Source organism: Danio rerio, chromosome 13 (genome assembly GCF_049306965.1).
Source record: "Danio rerio strain Tuebingen ecotype United States chromosome 13, GRCz12tu, whole genome shotgun sequence".
Taxonomy (NCBI): domain Eukaryota; kingdom Metazoa; phylum Chordata; class Actinopteri; order Cypriniformes; family Danionidae; genus Danio; species Danio rerio.
The window spans coordinates 43,353,396-43,371,266 of record NC_133188.1 but is presented as its reverse complement, the minus strand read 5'-3'; the positions used below and the strand labels follow the sequence as shown (position 1 = coordinate 43,371,266).

General features: G+C 35.8%; 1 long non-coding RNA gene across 4 annotated transcripts in view; it reads right to left on the bottom strand.

Moving 5' to 3' along the window:
- The window catches only part of LOC141377048 (uncharacterized), a 99,838-nt gene extending 85,457 nt beyond the window's left edge, over nt 1-14,381 (bottom strand). For all 4 annotated transcript variants that reach the window (XR_012388873.1, XR_012388872.1, XR_012388874.1 and 1 more), the window contains exons 1-2: nt 14,278-14,381; nt 13,444-13,594 (exon numbers count right to left, since the gene is read on the bottom strand). This is a non-coding gene — a long non-coding RNA (uncharacterized lncRNA). The remainder of the gene's footprint in view (nt 1-13,443; nt 13,595-14,277) is intronic.
- Nucleotides 14,382-17,871: the final 3,490 nt, after the last annotated feature.

The following is a 17,871-nucleotide window of genomic DNA, read 5'->3' as shown; positions in this document are numbered from 1 at the left end:
GGTCCGGGTCTCTGAATCTCCTAAAATGTCCTAGATTTGACATTTGCTTCTGCTTTCTAAAGTTGCCATTAATCATGTTTTTTTCATTACTCTTTTATTTAAGCCTACTTTAATCTAAGTGACTCGGCGCATGGTCTAACAGGAATATGCTTATTCTCTTAATGAGTTATGGGTATGTTTTGAAAAGTAAACCAGAGTCGCATCTCTCATTCCCTTTAAGAGCCAGTTGCGTCACACCATGGGGCATTTGCTATTTACATAGCAGACTTTGTAAGTGAAAAACTGAAAGCTTCACTAGTGAGAAAACAGTTAAACAGACTATCTGCAGAATGAAGATAAAGAACAAACCTCCTCCAATTTGCCTCTTTACTTTTGTTTTCTCACATATTATCATTTTTATTCCCTTTTATGTCATTTATTTTACATTTGCTGTATATTGTATTCAATTTATGTAAATATATTATATATTATATATTATCTAAAATGGTAGTAAGGTGGGGCAGTGAATAGCGCTGTGGCCTCACAGCAAGAAGGTCGCTGGTTCAAGCCTCGGCTGAGTCAGATGGCATTTCTGTTTGGAAGTTGTATGTTCTCCCCAAGTTTGTGTGGGTTTCCTCCGGGTGCTCTGGTTTCCCCCAAAGTCCAAAGACATGCGGTACACAGTAGGTGAATTTGGTAAACTAAAATTGTCCATAGTGTATGTGTGTGAATAATAGTGTATGGATGTTTCCCAGTGATAGGTTGCAGCTGGAAGGGCATCCACTGCGTAAAACATGTACTGGATAAGTTGGTGATTCATTCCGCTGTGGCGACCCCTGATTAATAAAGGAACTAAGCTGAAAAGAAAATGGATGAATGAATGACATATCTAAAATGTTTGATAATAGTCTACAGCAGTCTTTAAAAAAATAACCTATTGAAAAGAAACTACTGGTAAAAATTATATATTTTTTGTTTGTCACACGTAGTTAACCATTTATAGGCTGTGGGTAAGAGTTTCAATCCGGCTATACTTCAAACCTGGGGGAAGCACTGAATTATTATTTGTGTCTTTCATCTGGATGCCCTGCTCCACAGCGCTTTGAGGGTCCTGACAATGAAAACTTTTTAGGAAAAAAAATAATAAAAAGTTTAAAAGGTGCACATTAAAATAATAAATAAAAAAAAATGAACAGCATTCACATGCATCTTATATATTTAATCTATAGGCATGTGCTTGACAATTAAACAGCTGCATACTTGAGGATCACATGCACTTAATGTACTTCCTTATACAATGACATTTCTAACCTCCTGACATGCTTAATATAGCATTTTAAGTTGTTTCCACAGATGTTTGTGAATGGTCATTCATTTAAGAGTGTTCGTAGCTATATGAACAAAATCTTTTCACTTACGCAAAGAAAAAGACAACCTGATTTTAATAGATCACTGCCCTCTAATGTTGATTAGAACTTGTTACCAATTTTAACATATATAATCTGTTGTATTCACTTGAAAAACCATAAAGAGGTCAACATGTCAAGGTGAGCCATTCATTAAATGTTTCTTCAGCCCCCAAAAATTCTGATCAATTCCTGCTATAGATTAACCTTAGGAAAGTGTCGTCGCTGACGCAAAGTGTAATTAAAGACTCTAAAAGTCTCATACCACAAAACATACTGACATATGCACACAACACTAGTCATGCCATGATGGTGCTTCCACAGATATCTTATCTGCTGGAAATAGATAAATACAACTCAAAGGCTCTGGCCACTGACAGGAAATCAATAAAGCTATAATTTTTGGAGGGTGAAGAGGTTGATGATTATTGTTAACCTGGCTCTCCTTATGGACTCTTCACCCAGCGAGTTGTTAGGAAGTATGTTGGCTTTCACATGGCCTGGTTGTTATTTAACTGCCTCTCGATAATTTTGTCAATGAGTGTCTCTGCCTTAATTTGAGCAATAAAACAATTTAGGGTTATTACCAGAAGTGTTTTGCTGTTGAATCCTCTACTAAACCCCCTCAACCCATTTTCATGATCATTTCTTTCGGAGTCAGTTCATTATCTCCATCAGATGTTAACTTCTAATAGGGCTTTAGTGAGGAAAAGTGAAAAAAGACAATATTAAGTATTGGAAATGTGATTGATCTGCCTACAGTGCATTTTAGCAGTGAAACAGCCATGTCTGGATTTAAGCTCAAAGTTTCTCATAAACTTTGTTTCTCATAAATTTTCTCAAAAACAAATTTTTTTCATAAACTGCTCTGGGTTTGTGTCCACAGTGTTTATGTTCACTGCTGTGTGTTTGTGCACTGGGTCAAATGCAGAGGACAAAATCCAAAGGTGAGATACAATGTGAATGCTTCTCTATATGACGTCAATAACACAAACCAACTACAGGTTTAATCAATGTTTATGGTGGTTTAAGGAAGCTAATAAAGACTATAAGGTGCAATTATTCTAATAAACTATGGAAATAAATTAAATAAAATGATTTTCGCAATTCAGTCTAGCTTTTTTCAATTGGAGAAAAAAAACTTCCATCCAATGTGTACTTTTAAAAGCGCTTCTTATGCATGCAAGGTCAAAAAACATTTTCATTCTCCAATAATATGCGTTTATTTTTATTTAATTATCCCAAGGACTTCCATATAATTTGTTCAACGATTCATTTTTCTAAATCTCCACTTTGCGTGACACTAATATTTAAAAAATCCATAAAGGGGCACTTTAATCATTGAAACTTTGCAGACCTTTTTTACATTCCCAAACAGCTACATTACACTGAATCAAAGGTTAATAAAAGCATACGTCATTTAATTAGCAAAAATTTGCATTAAGTTGGCCAAAAAAATGCATCCTAATAACCTTCTGAGCTGTATTTTTAAGGATTTTTTTAATCTCACCAAACAGGTAGGGTTGCATTGAGTATAGATTTTGGTTGGATGATTATAGTTTGAGGAATAATCATGCTTTCATGGTTATCATGATAATTATGCAATCATTTATTTCAAAACAACACTACTTTAGAAAATCTATACAGCACAAAATAATAATAATAAAAAAATTGTCCATTTACTTTAAAATATATATTTAATTCCATATCCCAAGAGCTAGTTTCTGTGCCTGACAATTAAGTTGTCGTGGTTTTAACCTTCGATCACCACCCGTTTCACAATGCGGCCACCTCCAAGTTCGAGGTCCTGGTGCTCCACCAGAAAAAAGGTGGTTTGCCATCTCCAGGTTGGAGGAAAGTCCTTACCCCAGGTGGAAGAGTTTATGAGTGAGGGAAGGATGAAACGTGAGATTGACAAGTAGATTGGTGCATCGGCAGCAGTAATCGGTCGGTGTACCGGTCCATTGTGGTAAAGAAGGAGCTAAGCTGAAAGGCAAAGGTCTCAATTTTGCTGGTCATTCTACGCTCCTACTCTCACCTATGGTCATGAGCTTTGGGTCATCACTGAAAGAACAAGATCACGGATACAAGCGGCCAATATAAGTTTCCTTCACAGGGTGGCAGGGCGCACCCTTATAGATAGGGTAAGGTGCTCTGTCATCCGGGAGGAGCTCGGATTAGAGCCACTGCTCCTCCACATTGAGAGAATAAGCTGAGGTGAGTTGGGCATCTGTTTCAGATGTCTCCAGGACACCTACCCAGGGAGGTGTTTCAGGCATGTCTCACCAGGAGGAGGCCTCGCTGAAGACCCAGGACACTATACTGTATATATTCAATGTCAGCTCTGATCAAAGTAATGCAGAAAAAAAAAAGTCTGAATGAAAATGTTTTGCAAAATTGTTGCAAACCATTTATATTGGCTTTAACTTTGTTTGTTTACATTTAGCCCAAATTAATTGTTTGCAACTACTTACCTTAATAGAAATTTTATCAAATCCAATGTTTAATTTTTTTCAGTGTACCATTACCTAATTTTAATAATTCCTTGAAGATACAAAACTAATATTGACAAAGTGTTCTATGAATTTCTTCCCTAAAACAAGTCTGTAGAGACTTTTTCCTAAACATGACTGTCCTCTACTGGCCACATAATTGTTTGAATAATTGCCTTGCTTTGTTTTCTTTTATTTCTTTTAGATCATATTCTGTAGGTAAAATTAAAGGCAAAAAGGAGGATCTTTTGATGAGTAAAATAAGAACATCTTCCCTGTTCAACATTATGCCTATATGACATGATATCAGTTTGTTTTGGCTAAATTAATAGAAAAAAAAAACTCAGAAAGTCTCATCACAGAATGAAATAAACTCAAATCACAAAAGACTTTAGTCTATATCAAATAACCAAAGTATCCCACAAAGCAATGCACCAAACCTGAACTTGTAAAGTGTATCTCGTTTTCACTGCCTTTTTCACACTACTTTAGATTCTCAAAAGCATCTCTTTAGCATGACACAATTCCTGGCCAGTTTTGAATCCGCATTCATCCATTTCACTTTTGCTCCATTTCAAGTCACCACTTGCACAACCATAATATCACTGATACTCATTTAAAAGCAAGAAAGAAACCAGGTGGCCTTTTTTTCCAAGACTATAGTACAGGAATGTTCAACCACTACTGAAGCGATACTGTTTCAAGAAGCCTGTGTGTGGGTGCAATTCATCAAGCAAGCACTCTTCTTAAATCTGTATAGGCCTTAAAGAAAGTATTTTATTTTCTTTATATTCTCCTTGATGACTGAGATTTACTAATATTCCCCTAAAATATTAATTTGGAGAAATGTAGCAATTGTTATTAATATTTCCAATGAGCTTAGACAGTAGTTGTTATAAATGGACGTTTCTGATTTTATGCATGGCCCTATCAACACTTGAACCACAAATTGCATTATTTGCATCGAGGTACTGTGCATGTATTATTTGCTACATATAACAAATGCAGAAAGTCCCGAAAGTGTTACAAAATCATGTGTCAAATATTATATAGTATTTACTGTTACTATAGTAGCATTTTTTTGGCAGTTATAACATAAATATACTGTCATTTATTAATTAACATGCTATAAAAACAAATATGCCATGATAAACTGTATTGAATTTTGCAGTAGCCGGAAAGCTAGCCGGCAGCTAGCTCTCTGTAACTCTCTCATGGTCACCCACTGAAGCAAAGCAGGGCTGTGCCCGGTCAGTACCTGGATGGGAGAACACATGGCAAAGCTAGGTTGCTGCCAAAAGGGGTGTTCGTGAGGCTAGCAGGGGCCACTCAACCTGCGGTCTGTGTGGGTCCTAATGCCCCAGTATAGTGACAGGGACTCTATACTGCTCAGTGAGTGCTGTCTTTCGGATGAGACATCAAGACGATCTGCTGCAAGCATCAGAATGGGGAAAAAAGGTGACTTAAATGACTTTGAATGTGGCATGGGTGTTGGTGCCAGATTGTCTGAGTATTTCAGAAACTACTGATCTACTGGGAATTTCAAGCACAACCATCTCTAGGGTTTACAGAGAATGGTCCAAAAAAGATAAAGTATCCAGTGAGCGCAAATGCCTTGTTGATGCCAGACGTCAGAGGAGAATGGCCAGACTGGTCTATCTGATAGAAGAGCAACAGTAACTTAAATAACCACTCATTACAACTGAGGTATGCAGAAAAGCATCTCAGAACACACAATCAAACCTTGTCGTCGTCAAACCTTGAGGCGGATGGGCTACAGCAGCAGAAGATCACACCAGGTGTCACTCCTGTCAGCTAAGAACAGAAACCTAAGGCTACAATTCACACAGGCTCATCAAAATTGGACAATAGAAGATTGGAAAAATGTTGCCTGGTCTGATGAGTCTCAATTTCTTCTGTGACATTCGGATGCTGATGTCAGAATTTGGCATCAACAACATGAAAGCATGGATCCATCCTGCCTCGTATCAACGGTTCAGGCTGGTGGTGGTGTAATGGTGTGGGGGATATATTCTTGGCACACTTTGGGCCCATTAGTACCAATTGAGCATTGTGTCAGTGCCACAGCCTGAGTATTGTTGATGACCATGTCCATCCCTTTATTACCACGGTGTATCCATCTTCTAATGGCTACTTCCAGCAGGATAAAGCACCATGTCATAAAAAAACTCAAATCATATCAGACTTGTTTTTTTAAACATGGCAATGAGTTTACTGTACTCAAATAGCCTCCACATTCACCAGATCTCAATCTAATAGAGCCCCTTTAGGATGTGGTGGAATGAGAGAGTCACATCATAGTTGTGCAGCTGACCCATCTGCAGCAACTGCATGATGCTATGTCAATACGGACCAAAATCTCGGAGGAATATTTCCAATACTATGCCATGAAGGATTAAAGCAGAGAGCTCCAACCCGGTACTAACAAGATGCTGTACATTACACCTCAACTAAAGTTTAAAATATAATATCGTAGTGGACCACCCCTTTAATGCTAAGGAATGGCTGAATCATGGAAATATAGGAAAACATTTAAAACACTTGTGACTTCTAAGCCCCCAAAGAGAGGGCGAGGAAACACAGACATTTTCCCTTTCATCCAGTTTATTGAACGCCATTAATCATTAGCTTACACATGACCCCCAAAGAGCCAATTCAAACACAGAAACCAGAGCAAGATTTACTGCTGGGTCATTAGAAAGACATGCAACACAAGGAAAAAGTTCTCTGTGAAACAAGTGTTAAAAAATGAGCTCTAGAAGAACAGCTCGCAATCATCAGGAGAACCATGGATGTTCAGAGTGAATTTGTCAGTGGATAATTCTTGTGTTTTTGTGGCGTTTGAGCTGTTTATCTTGTCTAATTATTCTACCTTGAACATGAAGCTCATTTACGTCCAGAAAAACAGAACTAGAGGTTTTATTTTATTTTATATAAAAAAGGTTTGGGATGTTGGCTTGAGAAAGGCTTTACAATGTTTGAATTAGTTCTAGAAGATTGAAGTTTCAAGTAGTTTTGGTGGTTTAAAGTTTGAAGGTTTTGAAAGCTATACAGTATCAAAAATCCCTGCATTCTGCAATTTATTATTACACACAACAAAATAAACATTCTGTATATTATATTTGGTTTTGTAAGCTTATTGTACATTGCATTAAAATCCATACAGTACCCCATGACAGCTAAAATGTAATCGTTTGAAGTATGAAGATGTAGGTATATAGTTAGCTATATGCAGTAGGTATAAAAAGAAAAATGTATTGTTTTTCAAGTATAATAAAATGGGTTTACAAAGCTTTTGTTTTTAGAGTTTATTAAGCTGTTCCATGGCCAGGTGTGTGTTATTCCCTGATTATCCCAATTACAATAAGCAGATAAAAGGTCCAAAGTTCATATCAAATGTGCTATTTGCATTTGCATTTATCAGTCAAGCAAGCCATCATTAGGCTCAAAAAACTAAACAAACCCATCAGAGAGATAGCAAAAACATCAGGCGTGGCCAAACATTGGTTTGGAACATTCTTAAAAAGAAAGAATGCATCAGTGACCTCAGAAACACCAAAAGACCCGGAAGACTACGGAAACAACTGCAGTGGATGACAGAAGAATTCTTTCCCTGGTAAAGAAAACACCCTTCACTACAGTTGGCCAGATCAAGAAAACTCTCCAGGATGTAGGTGTGTGTGTGTGTGTGTGTGTGTATGTGTCAGAGTCAACAATCGAGAAGACTACGCCAGAGTCAATACAGAGGTTTCATCACAAGATGTAAACCATTGGTGAGCCTAAAAAACAGGAAGTCCAGATTAGAGTTCTACAAAAAGGCCTTTACAGTGCTGGAACAACACCCTATAAACCGATTACATCAAAGAAAAGAAAATTTACAATATATACAATTGTACATGAAATCTAGTCTAAAAATATACATAAGGAATACAAATTTGTAAACAATACAATGACATTAAGGGGCGACGCAGTGGCGCAGTAGGTAGTGCTGTCGCCTCACAGCAAGAAGGTCTCTGGTTTGAGCCTCGGCTCAATTGGCGTTTCTGTGTTTAGTTTGCATGTTCTCCCTGCGTTCGCGTGGGTTTCCTCTGGGTGCTCCAGTTTCCCCCACAGTCCAAAGACATGCGGTACAGGTGAATTGGGTAGGCTAAATTGTCTGTAGTGTAAGAGTGTGTGTGTGGATGTTTCCCAGAGATGGGTTGCGGGATGCTGGAAAGGCATGCACTGCGCAAAAACTTGCTGGATAAGTTGGCGGTTCATTCCGCTGTGGCGACCCCGGATTAATAAAGGGACTAAGCCAACAAGAAAATGAATAAACAATGACATTAAGGGCATATAGCAAATAAGCATATAGCAAGATCACTGTGTACGGGAAGAGTAGTGTATGGAGAAGGAAAGGAACTGCTCATGATCCTAAAAAGTGATGCATTGTGGTAGTAGTGACATGGCGTGGGCATGTATGGCTGTCCATGGAACTGGCTCTCTTTTATTTATTGATGATGTGACTGCTGCCAAAAGCAGCAGGATAAATTCTGAAGTGTTTCGGTGGCCGAGAAGTGCAAAACAACACAACACTTTTACAAAGCTCGAGACAAATTTACATTTTGAAAAACAATTTTTACCCATCATCAGACACAATTACATAGGAAAAATAATTTTACCATGGACGAAACAAATTTACATATTAGAAAAAAATCCCGAAACAAATTTACAATTACAGATTCCTTACAGAAAGGGAATGAACCACACTGGAAGTGACGTGGAATGTACGGTGAGCACGGTAAATTAATGCTGTGGGGTACATGGTGTAAACAAAGTTTATGGTGACCGAACATAGACAGCGGTCGAGGGTTGTTTGGCCCGTTTTGTGGCAAACACATGAGCAGCTTAACACAGTTTAGCTTTATGTGTGGTCGGTGTTTGGAGTTAATAAAGGATGCGGACCAGACGGAAACATACTGCATACTGTGTTCAATATTTTAACGAGGGCCACTCGTACACTGTAATCGTGGACATGACGTCAAGTCTACACGGTGTAAACATCTGCTTGAGGACTCTTAACAGTAAACTGAATGAAGTCGGTGTTACTGTTTAACTGGTGAGTCCCCTTTTCAGATGTAAACTATTCACGTTTGCAGATTGGCAGATTCGTCACTTTTTCACAGCAACAAAACATGCCCATACCAAATAAAGATTCTTATTACTTGGTGTCAGTGCAAACATTATTGATTTTAATATCTGTGTAGCAGAAAAGTATAAATCAAAATTAATGTGATCAACGGGATTCGAATCCAAGTCAAAAGGTTCTGCAAGAGCATCAACCGACCTATGTAACAGAGCGACTCGGGTCTACAGGGTGGGGTCGGTTTTGATATCTTTATCAGTCAACACATGCTGTGCATTGATTGTTTCCGTGTACTTGCGTTTACATGTTTCTACATACACTCACGCTGATATTTTCTCAGAATAGTTCTAATATATTTTATCGCAGTTGTTCAAACCATGATTTTTATAGTGGTAGACTCGTGGAAATTTCCTGTCTACAAAGTCACACACAAGCTGGATATTATTGATATTTTCCAGTGTGTGTGGTACATTCCACGTCGCTTCTGTTGTGTGGTACATTCCCTTTCCACAAAGAACCTGTAATTTTAAAATTGTTTAGGGACTTGTAAAAGGGTTTTGTGTCTTGTTAATTTTTTTTCTAAAATGTAAATTTGTTTTGTCCTTGGTAAAAGTGTTTCACACTTTGTAATGTTGTTTTGCACTTCCCGGCCACCGTAGTTTCAGGCAATATTTTCTGCATATATTAGGCCAAATGCTTCAAAACACATTGGACAGTGCTTCACAGTGCAGATAAAGAATGACCCAAAGCATACTGCAAAAGCAACCAAAGAGTTTTTGAAGGGAAAGAAGTGAAAAGTTAACCAATGGCCATTTCAATCACTTGATCTGAATCCGATTAAGCTTGCATTTCACTTGCTGAAAACAAAACTGAGGGGAAATACCTCAAGAAAAACTGCAAAGGATTTGCAACTAAGTACTAAAAAGTGAAAGTTTGATTTATGATTATTATTTTGTCCACTTACTTTTGGACCCTTAACAAGTGGGGGGCACATATTTGGATGCAAATACCCCTTAAATTAAAGCAGTCTGCGGTTAAAGCACATCTTGTTTGTTTAATTTCAAATCAATTGATTAATTGTGTTGGTGTATAGACCCAAAAATTGTGTTGCTGTCTATGTATATATGCTGTTGCAACTTGAATAATTTTTTGTGTTGTCACCATCTGATTGTTTATATCATTATCACTAACTCTGAACTGTGAATTCATGTCAAATGAATGGGAGAGAAATTTGTAACATTTACTTTACCCCGCGTACTTAAATGTAAAATTTAAAGCAATTGCCCATTTTTAGTCTACCCTGACTCATTTTGTCCAGGAAGACAAAATTATAAATGATATGGAGTGTGGACACTGTCAGTGTGGCATTAGAAGTTATTAATTAGAAGTGGGAGAAAAAAAAAAATGTTTATTGATGCATCACGTATATTTCTGTAGAGTTCAGAATCAATTATGTATGCAAATTAGTTTGCAAAGGTGCAACCCTGTCTGGGTGCAGGCTAGAAACAGAAAATGATGCTTAAATAAAATAACACTATTAGGTCAATGTTCAACTTTAGAATCACTAAAAAATTAAAGAATGCAGATAGGACGTCATTAACATGATGCATCACAAACAATGAAATGCTATTGGCTGGGAAGGAGCTACTCTATGACCCATCCTCAGGTGAGATTGTGAGATTGTTTCAGATTGTGTCAAAACTGCACATTTCAAGGTACTTCATGGGACCTTTAAGATTTCAGGAATGATTTCTGCACATTTTGAAACCAAAAAATGACACCCTTGGTGGAATGGTGTCAAAAACAACGCATATAGAACTGTACCTAATTGTTATTTTAAGGCTTTATTTTATTTTATTTTTTTAAACAACTAAACTAACATTTCCAGAACTATCAATGATCTAATATTTTTAGCTGAGATCCTAAATTCCAACTGTGGTCTTCATAAACGTCTGGTGTGTCATTTTTTAAAGAGCAAGCATATAGATCTGAGGTCAACATTATTATTGACTCAAGGCTGAAGGAGAACCTCAAAGCCTGGGTCAACTAAACAGGACCAAATGGACTCTTTTAAAGGGGCGAGAGTCCAAAGTCCAGGCTTATCAAGGCCATTAACACTAGGGCCTGTGCTTTATAATTGACTTGGGGCTCGTTGGGAAAAATCAAAATCATATTTTGACTGCCTGCTGAGGCACTAAGGTCCAAATCCTATTGCTTTTATGTGGCTTCAGAGGGTCATTGACTCCAGCTAGGGCTCAGAGAAGCATGAAGCCCGAGCGCATAGATCAAGCATGTAAGGACAGCATTGAGACGTTTTGTCACCTTACTGGAATAATTATTTGACTCGTTCAACCTAACGATGGTCTTATCCTCAAAGCAGAGCCCGGTGATGATTTAGACAGGGGAAGAAAACCCTCTGGATGGTGGAATAGAATGCCAGCACATTAACTGCTATAACAACAAAAAAATCCCTCACAGAAAGAGCTCTATTGTTGTAGAAGACGGAGAGTGTGCCATATATAAGCCGCTGTAATGAGACTGCTGACAGCACAGGCAGGAGGAATCAAAGAGCGCTGAAGGTGTCAAACTCATTGAGCAGAAAAAAGAGAACAGGTGCAGAGACTGTTTCTACTGCTATTTACCTTTCAGGGTATTGAAAACAAACCGAAAGCGAGCTAGTTTTGATTGTCATCTAATTTTTTGAAACAAATTATTTAGAAAGATTTTTGACATCTATATATATATATGAGAGAGAGAGAGAGAGAGAGAGAGAGAGAGAGAGAGAATTTTCAACACGACTTTAATAAAAATTTTAAAGACATTGTACAACCAAATGTTACACATAAATATGAAAAACAGCCTAATAAACCATAAACTTTAAATTTGCATCACAAATTTTACATAAAACTCCTTTGTAACACCAAATCTTTTCAAAACACATAAGATCATCCATTGTTTTGTAATACTGAAAATCAATTAAAATTCTGGATTTCACCAATATAAAAAAAAATATTTTTAAACAGCCACTTGAGGTTTCCTCAACTTGTAATTGTCTAGTGTCATAAATTGCCATTTTTGCTTGACCCAAAAGAAAAGAGAGAGATCTGATGCTGCACACTTGGCCAGGATGAAGAGATCATGGGTCTGTTCTTCGTACGTGGATTACTCAATTAACTGGATTTGGTTATTGATGACACACACACGCACGCATGCACGCACGCACGCACGCACGCACGCACACACACACACACACACACATTTATAATTTATAATTTATAATAATTAATAATATTTAATACTACATAATTAATAATATTTGTGTTTATTTACATATAGGTTTAAAACATTTATAAATAAAACTTGTGCAATCTGCACTCCAAAATAAAAGTACAAAATTGGGTGGTTCTCCCCAAAGGAATTAAAGAGAACATTTATTAATATTGACTTTTTAGAAACAAAGGCATACTATTTTAAGGTACCGGATCAGCTTTAAAATTTGTGTATGATAATAGACACACCCAATATTCAACGATTTTTTGTTTGCTTTTTTTTTTTAAAGGAATAATAATTCATGCAGTCATGCACATGTTTTGTTTTCATCTACATATAATACATTACATCCCATTACTCAAGTTTGGATAACTCAGTCTTTCACAGGCATTTGTGCGGTTAAAGTTCAACCAGTGCATATTTTTAATTTCTCTGCACCACACATAACATCAATTTAGTTTACTTTACATCCCCAGAGAGAAAACACATAGACACAAATCCCTTAATGCTAAATTGTCGATCATCTCAATGCAAGGAAATCCCTGTAAAACGGTCTCTGAAATGATGTCTATTAAATTAGGAGGATAACAGTCTTAGCACTCACTGCTAATCAAGTCTGATGGTTTAACCAAGCAAAGCGAGCAGCATCCTGTTGAATCATTTAAGGCCTTCACCTTGAACCACAGAGCGGTCGACCCAAACATCAACCCTAGAGAATCCGCTCCCACAAACCACTAATGCAATTAGAGTCTCAGCCAAACACAGAGGTGTCGAGGCCACGTCAAAACATCCATGCCAGTATGAGTAATCTAGCGTGAGCAGCAATATAAAAAATCATCATAAATGTCAGTGTCTTTCTCCAACCACAGAATAACACTTTACGATTTGTAAAATGAACCATTTACACAACTGGACATAAAGCCAGGGGTGATGAACTACATGCTTTTTGTCCTCCTTTCATTAGCTTGTTGTTTTATAGTCTGGATTTTACAGAAAGTCCTTTTTGGGTAATTAGGAATGTCTGAAATGCTCCCAGAAACGATGCAGATGCAAAAATCTGTAAATGAGGAGAATTTCTCAAATGGAAAAGACGGCAGTCAAACGATGCACTCAAGAGAACCATAAAAGAACTGTAAAAATAGACATTCACCTTTAACTGTTCCATGGCTTGGTTCAGAGCTCTGTTCTGCAGCTTCCAGATATATCGGCTCATAACTTCATCATCCAGCAGAATGTAACAGATCATGGAAGAATTTAGACGAGTCTGACCTTCAGTGAGGACAGCAGCAAGCATGTAGTTTCTGAATGAAACATTCAGATCAACAGTCTCATTAGAAAAAATATCTAATTTTAAAACAAATAATTTAATTAACAAATATAGTATTTTATTAATGCTTATTAGTATGCTAAATGGACTGGATATGGCCTAGATTTTACCAATAAGTAGTATTTATAATAATAATAATGAATCGGGTTTACATTGGAATTATTGGCTGAGCTCTGTTTGGTGACTTTATTTTGCAGATCAGAAAATGATGATTGTAATGATCCCACTGGAAGATCAGACTGCTGTTCTGTCCAGGCAATCAGGAATTCCTGGGATGATTTTTGAAAGCTCTCTAGTTCCCCTTAGTGTTTAAAAAAGTATATTGCAAATGTTTGGTTTAGTGCGTAACTACACGAGTTCAAATTCCTGTTTAGTATGAAACTGAGCAGATTTCTAGATTTTTCTGTGCATTTGGGACAAACAATAACTTATTTAAATAATATTGTTTCTACTCCGTTTCGCTGTTGATATAAACAGGGCTCATATTCTTTTGTTTCTTGCCAGTTGATGGGGTGTTGGATGCTGACTGACTTTCCTGAGGTAAATGTAGCGACGGCATACTGTACAAGCTGTTTTGTTGGTTAATTGAGCAATTACGTGAGATTATCGTTTCGGTAGGCCTTTTCAAGTTCCATTGTTTCTCTCTAAATAGCCTACCGGCTTCTCTTCCGACCGTTTTCTCTGTACACTGACACTGACGCCGGATGTTGATCCCGCCTTTGCCATCTTGTGGTTAATTGATATGGATTTTTTTTCTCTCCCTTTATTGTAAATATATACAAACTAGTACAAGAGTATACATCTCATAACAATTATGAACAAAAAAAAAATGTTAAAAGAATGAGAGAAATTATCTTATATATAGGTAATTTTTCAATTACGAGCACTTTTATGTCCTTTATATCCAAAGGTATATACTTTTGTTCAGATGATTCTTTCTTTGTCAAACTAATAATAAAACTTATTTTTAAAAAATACTACATTTCTATTATATTATTTCATATTATTCAACCTCCTTTTCGGTGTCAAAATCACTGTTTTCGCCTTGTCGCCTTGAGTTTTAAACTTCAACAATAAAAATAACATTTAAAAATATTAATTATCTGGTAACTATTATTGTATCTTAATTAAGCACTAGTGAAATAAGTTAAATATGTTTAAGTTATTAATGTGAGACTATTATACAATATTAATTGTTATACAAAATATAGCTGTCACACAGTTTCTGTGTCATTTCCACCACAACTAATGTTGCTTTAAAAAGTTTGTGTGAAAGATTGTTTAGGTAGTTTCTATGAAAATAAATAGTGACATCCAAGCACAGGGTCAAGAATGAGGGCATTTAAATTTTCATCAACAAACAAATGAAGAAAAATCAAGGTAAATATTGCTTGATAGGGTAATGCATTTATTTTACGTCATTTCCTAACATGCTGTACCTTCAAAGGTGATTTTAAAAAACAAACAAAACTAAGGTTAATAAGCGTATTTTGTATAGTTGAATTGCTTGTATCAATCCAAAGCTAATCGGTGAAGCTATCTTAAATTTTTTCACAATAAACTAGAGAAAATTCATTTCCACCACTGTCACAATCAAAGTATAAACAGATAAACAAATAGGTAAGATAATAATAGTAAACAAGAAAACATTTATTTAATCAAATGAAATTTACATGAAGCTTCATTTGTTTTTTTGGCTTTTCTGTTTCTAATGTTACATGAATACCTAGTTTAATCTCCTTTATAAAATGTTCATAATTTGGCTTAGCTTTGGCCCACTTCTTGACATGAATATGGTATTTTCCAAGTAATATTATTAGTTGTATAAAAAAATAGGTTGTACTTTTTGAATCAATTCCATCCTGTACTAAAGCAAATATGACATCATATAACCCAATTTGTATTAGTGTACCAGATGTCCTTGACATAAAGTTAGAAACATCAATCATATACATATACATATACAATCGTATACATATTAAAAACAGATGAGTAACAGATTCTTTAACAATACCACAAAAATTGCAAGAGTTTTCTCTATCCACTTCAAATAAAACTGTGTAAAATTTTAAAAGATACCCGTCTTGTTTTATTACTTATAAAAAATGTATTTGTTAGAAACCATACTTTCTTAATGTTTCCAAATTTTGATCACCAGAACACTGTTGAAGATGGTATGTGAATATTTGTTATTACATTTCTAATATATCTACTACATTTATCTTTAACAATGTTAATATCACCAATAAATAAAACACCATCACTTGTCTTTGGCTGTTGGTCCACATAGTATACATAATTAGGCAATAGTGAAATAACTTTACTTGGTATTGCATTAAAAACAGCATAGTCTTTTGATTTTACAGGAACTTTAACATTTTTAAGGAATTCTGAGTATGACAAAAGCAATCCATGATCCATCCATTGACTGATTAAATATTCCAGTGTCATACCATGATTGAATAAATATAGACTTACTTTTGTAAAAGATATCTCTGTTATGATATGGAAATTGTATTGGATGATAATTTTGTTCTTTAACATATACTATAACATGATTAGCTAGTGTTGCTTAGCCTTAGAAAAGATGAATACATGACTCTACAAAACATCATTTTCATAATAGGTTTGGACACTAAATAGACCACATATGGCAGAATTTAATGAACAAGAAATATGTTTAATATTTTGAGCCCATTTTTAGATTTGAAGATTTGGAATAACCTTATACATTTCTTATTGGCTGTTTAAAACTCTAAAAGGTAAAGTGTAACACTTAGTGTATGCCATTTCACAACTTTCCAAGTTCACCGTTATTTCCAAAACTGGTCATCTGAGAGATACAATGGGTTGTCCAAACTCTGTCCTGGAGTGTTTTCCAACCCCAAATTACACACACCTGATTCTGAATCAGACATATTAAAACAAGGATTACTAGGTACAGTACAAATAATACCCCCGCCCCGGAGTTTCTCCAGGACTGTGTTTGGGCACCCGTTCCAATGCTTGTGCTAATAAATCAAATCATGGCCGTTCAGAAAATAATAATAATAATAAACTTATATTCTAAGAAAATAAAGTATAACAATCACAGTTCAAAATGTTCATTACCCCTTCTGAATAAAACAAGACAAAAACAGATAAAAATCAGCCTAAGCTTAGCTTGGTCTCCTTGGTCTTACCTTTTTAATTAAGCTGAAAGCAGCTGGTTTTGGACCAGTTGTTGCCTTTTAGTATGTTGTTAAGACTAGCCTGACTAGCTAAGACCAACAGGTAAACCATCCAGCACACCCAGTTTTTTATTTATTTATTTTATTTTATTTTTTTTAGCAGGGATAATAGTGCGTAATACATGTTTTAGAGGGCTTTTTGTAAGCAAAGTAAGTGATTCCATTATGAATGCGAATGTTGAGACCCGTTGGTTGCTACAATTAGACCCTTCGGCTTTCCAAAACTGCTAAATCAATTTCCTAATTGCACCGACGGAGTGTGTGGCCAGGGAGTGTATTATGACAGACTCTAGACGTAATCAAGTACTCCTTCTCTCCACAAGATGGCAGAAGACGCCATTTTTTGATAAGCAGCAATTATAAATCAACTATTTCATTTATTGTTAATTTAATTGCTGCATTATAAAACTCAGCTAAGTGATACAAATTAGAATGAAATTACTAGTAACCTTGTCTACCCATTTGAGTGTTCCTTGTCACTTGCATTTACAGTAAAATTGACATTTTTTGCCAAGAAAACACATATTTGGATATTTTAATGCAATACAAACTAGTGTAAATGTATTAAATGTTAAAGCAATAATTCTTGCCTAATTACTTTATTTATACACTCATTCATAATCTTACTTTAAAATTATAAAGAAAGTGATGATAATGATTAAAAAACGAACTATTGAAATTGAACTTGCATTTCCATACAGTAGAAGTAAATAGTGAGGACTGGCTGTTGAGTTTAAATACCTGATGAAAATAATTGCATAAAACTAAACTGAAAGCATGTGAATGCGCTACATATCTGGTATAAATGACAAACAAACTAACTTCACTTGATGATAGATCAGAATTTAAATACGTATTTCAGCTCAGAAAATGAATGACTTTCCTGAATATTTATGTTTCTTACTAATGGATGTAACTAAAAACACAAGAGTGGCATATGCATTAAAGTGAGAGCCTTGAAACTCACAGCATGAGGTAAAATCTTGTTAATTTCCCTTCTCTCCACATTTACCACTCAGTG